The following is a 5,000-nucleotide window of genomic DNA, read 5'->3' as shown; positions in this document are numbered from 1 at the left end:
ACACCGCCGCTTGGCCCGCGACGAGCCCGCCCCCCCCCCCCCCCCCCCCCAACCCTCCCGCCACCAGGTTCACCGTGACACCGGCCGCCCCCCCCACCCCCCAGCCCACCCACCCCCCCCCCGCCACCCCCCGCCCCATCCCACCCCCCCACCCCCCGCCCCCGCCACCCCCGGGGTTCGCGAGGAGACCGGCCGCCCCCTACCTCCGGCCCGCTTTCCACCAGCAGCAGCACATTGGCCGCTCCAGGGAAGGAAGGCGGGAGACCTTAGGACCCAGCGGCGTCGCCGCCGCCGCCTCCGTGCCGGGGGGCCCGGAGGGGCCTCCCGCCGGCGGCGGCGATGATGGGTGGCGCGTGTTTTGGACGCTGAGCCCCCGCAGCTGCCGAGTCCCTGCCGCGCCGTGCCCGCGGCCCGGCTCCCCGCCTTCCTCAGTCGGTCGCTCGGCCGCCCGCCCTCCTGCCCGCCTGCTCCGTTCCCGCCCCGGGTTGAAAGCCAAACGAACGCCGAAGGGGTGGGAGGGAGAGCAGCGACGGGGCGGGGGTGTGTGTGTAACAACAGAAACCGCTCCCCACCAACACCACCCCCCCACCACCCCCCCCCCCCCCCCGCCCCCCCACCGCCGCAACGAGCTCTGTCGACCCCCCTGCCGACCCCCCCCCAACCCCCACCCCTCCCGCCACCAGGTCCACCGTGACACCGGCCGCCCCCTGCCACCCCCGGGGTTCGCGAGGAGACCGGCCGCCCCCTACCTCCGGCCCGCTTTCCACCAGCAGCAGCACATTGGCCGCTCCAGGGAAGGAAGGCGGGAGACCTTAGGACCCAGCGGCGTCGCCGCCGCCGCCTCCGTGCCGGGGGGCCCGGAGGGGCCTCCCGCCGGCGGCGGCGATGATGGGTGGCGCGTGTTTTGGACGCTGAGCCCCCGCAGCTGCCGAGTCCCTGCCGCGCCGTGCCCGCGGCCCGGCTCCCCGCCTTCCTCAGTCGGTCGCTCGGCCGCCCGCCCTCCTGCCCGCCTGCTCCGTTCCCGCCGCGGGTTGAAAGCCAAACGAACGCCGAAGGGGTGGGAGGGAGAGCAGCGAGGGCGGGTGGTGGTGGTGGTGGTGGTGGTGGTGTAACAGAAACCGCCCCCGATCCCCCACCCCCCAGCCGTAGTGCTCCGCGGCGCCGAGGAGGCTGCGGTCGGTTGGCGGCCGCACCCACCGCCCTGCAGCTCCGGAGTTGCAGCGGTGGGGCGGGGACCAACGGCTCTTCGGGCGCGCGGGCGACGGTGGGGGTCGGGGGGCTGGGGGGGGTGGGGGGCTGGGGGTGTCTGTGTGTGTGCGCGTGCGTGCGTGCGTGTGTGTGTGTGTGTGTGTCTGTGTCTGTGTGTGCGTGTGTGTGTGTGCGCGCCTGTGTCTCTCTCTCGCGCGCGCGCGCTCTCTCTCTCTCTCTCTCTCTCTCTCTCTGTGTCTCTGCGTGTGTGTCCGAGCTCGTGTGTGTCGCGGCGGGGGGGGGGGGGGGGGGGGAACAAACAACAAAACAACAATCCGAACAACACACACACACACACACACACGCGCGCACACACCCCCACACCCCCTATTCCCACACATAAAGCCCGGGAGCCCCCTTCCCACCCCCCCACCCCAACCCCGTCGAAAAAAACCTAAACGCGAATGCCAGCGAGCGCCTGGCAACGCCGGGACCCGGACCCGGACCCGGACCCGGACCCGGACCCGGTGAAGGGCGCCCGGTGCCCACGCCTCTGCGGCACAGCGAAAGGCGGGGGGAAAGAAACAAAATAAAAACACACACACGCACCCCCACCCCCCCCCCCACCCCCCCTCCCCCGAGACTAAAGCTAAACCCACGCTGCGAAACCAAAAGCTGAAGCCGAGGACCGCCCGGCAGCGCCGGGACCCCGACCCGGCGAAAAGCGCCCGGTTCCCGATGCGAACTCGCTCCAGCGAGACGGGCGTCTCCGTTGGGGGTGAGGTGCGGGGAACGTCGCCGCTTCTGCCGGGTCCCCTGGCAGCCGCGGGAAGCGGGGGGGGGGAGTGGCGGGCGGCGCCGTGCGGCGCGGAGTGGCGCGGCGCAGAGGGGCTGACTGGCGGCCGAGGGGGCGGGCAGCGAATGATGCCAGCGACTGCATGGCAGCCAACGGGTCGGGGCGGGGGGGTGGGGGGGCTGGTGCTGCGTGCACATGAGAGCGCGGCGGGGCGCGGGGGTGCGGGGGTGCGTTAAGAAAAAAAATTTCCCTTTTCATTTATTTTTTTTCGGATTTCATTGGCATCTATCGAAACAAAAATGTCTCGCACGACGCGGCCGCCAGGTCTACCCGCCTCCGGGGCGTGAAGCGGCCGACAGGTCTGCCCGCCTCCGGGGCGTGAGGCGGCCGTCAGGTCTACCCGCCTCCGCGGCGTGAGGCGGCCGTCAGGTCTACCCGCCTCCGCGGCGTGTGGCGGCCGTCAGGTCTACCCGCCTCCGGGGCGTGTGGCGGCCGTCAGGTCTACCCGCCTCCGGGGCGTGAGGCGGCCGTCAGGTCTACCCGCCTCCGGGGCGTGTGGCGGCCGTCAGGTCTACCCGCCTCCGGGGCGTGTGGCGGCCGTCAGGTCTACCCGCCTCCGGGGCGTGAGGCGGCCGTCAGGTCTACCCGCCTCCGCGGCGTGAGGCGGCCGTCAGGTCTACCCGCCTCCGGGGCGTGAGGCGGCCGTCAGGTCTACCCGCCTCCGGGGCGTGAGGCGGCCGTCAGGTCTACCCGCCTCCGGGGCGTGTGGCGGCCGTCAGGTCTACCCGCCTCCGGGGCGCGAGGCGGCCGTCAGGTCTACCCGCCTCCGGGGCGCGACGCGGCCGTCAGGTCTACCCGCCTCCGGGGCGTGAGGCGGCCGTCAGGTCTACCCGCCTCCGGGGCGTGAGGCGGCCGTCAGGTCTACCCGCTTCCGCGGCGTGAGGCGGCCGTCAGGTCTACCCGCCTCCGGGGCGTGAGGCGGCCGTCAGGTCTACCCGCCTCCGGGGCGTGAGGCGGCCGTCAGGTCTACCCGCTTCCGGGGCGTGAGGCGGCCGTCAGGTCTACCCGCCTCCGGGGCGTGAGGCGGCCGTCAGGTCTACCCGCTTCCGGGGCGTGAGGCGGCCGTCAGGTCTACCCGCCTCCGGGGCGTGTGGCGGCCGTCAGGTCTACCCGCCTCCGCGGCGTGTGGCGGCCGTCAGGTCTACCCGCTTCCAGGGCGTGAGGCGGCCGTCAGGTCTACCCGCCTCCGGGGCGTGAGGCGGCCGTCAGGTCTACCCACCTCCGAGGCGACCGGCGGTGGCCGCTAGGTGTACCCGGCTCCACGTTGCCGGCGGCCGGCTCAGCGTCCGTAGAAAGGGCTGCCAGGTCTACCCGGCTCCGTCGGGACTTAGAGCGCGGGCAGACCTGTTGGCTCCGGCAGTTCCTCCAAGGGGTCGCTGTTTCGCGCTGCCTCCAGTTAGGTCATCGTAAGAGGCGGCGTCTCTGCAGCGCCTCCCCCGCTGGCAGGCAGACACTGCCTTTAAGCGCCCCTTTCCGGCGCGGACCCATATTCTCCTTATATAGGGGCACGAGGCGTCTCTGCTCCAGACAAGCGCCACCGAGCGAGGGCACGCGGCTTAGCCGGCCAAGTGGAATGCTGGGCGGCCGCAGACGGTGGTTTCCCCCGGGGAATTGGGCACGGTTCTCAAGCCGGTGCTCTGTCAGGCGAGCGTGCACGGAACCGAGAGCACCCAGAGAGATGCCGAACGGCACGAAAGGCGGCTGGCGGCACTTGAACGCTGGATACTGGGGGGGGGGAGCCGAGCTGTGAGACTACCGTGGGTGGTTACCCCCGTCCCCCCCCGGTCCCCCGAGAGCCCGATGATGGCGGAGGGGGGGAGCGCCGGTATGTGTGTTGACACAGCGGTGCTCCGTACGGTTCCAGCCCGTCGGGGGCTGTTGCCCAGCTCCTTGAGGGGGCCTTGGGGATGGGAGGAGAGGTGGCGGCGGCGGCACCTGCTCCCTTTGTTTGCCGGCCTTAAGCCGGAGCCCGTGGCATGGGCACGCCACGGTTTTGGCTGGTCGCGGTGGCCGGCAGCTGGATGCAGACGGCCCGGGGGGGGTGTGTCTCGAGCCACCGGTGGGTGGCCCCCCCCCCGGCCCCCCGAGAGCCCGACGATGGTAAGGCGAGAGGCGGCGGCGCCTCCCTGGTTCTTGGTTTACTCCTTTCGTTGCCGGTATCGTATGCCATACGTGCGGGGCGGCCTGTGGTGTCCGGCCGGCTCTCGGCGTCCCTGGTTTCTACCGGCCGGGCTCGGTGAAGGGAGGTCTGCACGGTGCTGTGAGCGAAGGCTAGTCGACTCCTCGGGTCCTTTGCTCTCTCGGCCCTAAGCCGGAGCCCGTGACATGGGCACAGCACGGTACGTTTTTGGCCGCCGGTGTTGGCTGGCAGCCGGGTGCAGATGGCCGTGGTGGGGTGTCTCGAGCCTTCAGCGGCTACCCCCCCCCCCCACCACTCTGGTCCCCTGAGAAGCCGGATGATGGTAAGGCGAGGCGGCGGCGCCTCGGTCCTCTTTTCCGCTTTCTTTTTTTCCTGGTGCAGATGCCATACGTGGGGCGGCCTGCGGTGTCCGGTCTGCTCCTGGCGTCCCTGGTTTGTACCAGCCGGGCTCAGTGAAGGGGAGGTCTGCACGGTGCTGTGAGCGAGGTTGGTCGGCGCCTCGGTTCCTTTGCTCTCTGGCCCTAAGCCGGAGCCCGCGATGCGGGTACAGCACGTTTTTTTGTTTTTGGCCGGTGGTGGTGTCCGGCAGCCGGATGCAGATGGCCGGCGGGGTGTCCTGAGCCTTCAGCGGCTTTCCCCCGGCCCCCCGCCTGAGCTGTTCCACACCTGGCTTTTTCCCTCCGGGGTAACCTGTTCCCTGCGTTTGTTGGGCAAAGGCCGGTGGCCGGCGGCGGCCGCCGGCACTTGAACGCTGGAAGACCGGCGGAGTCGAGCCTGTCGCGGCTTTACCCCGGTCCAGCCGAGTCGGCTGAAGGG

Source organism: Athene noctua, unplaced genomic scaffold, assembly GCF_965140245.1.
Source record: "Athene noctua unplaced genomic scaffold, bAthNoc1.hap1.1 HAP1_HAP1_scaffold_302, whole genome shotgun sequence".
Classification (NCBI taxonomy): Eukaryota; Metazoa; Chordata; class Aves; order Strigiformes; family Strigidae; genus Athene; species Athene noctua.
This window is presented reverse-complemented; position numbering follows the sequence as displayed.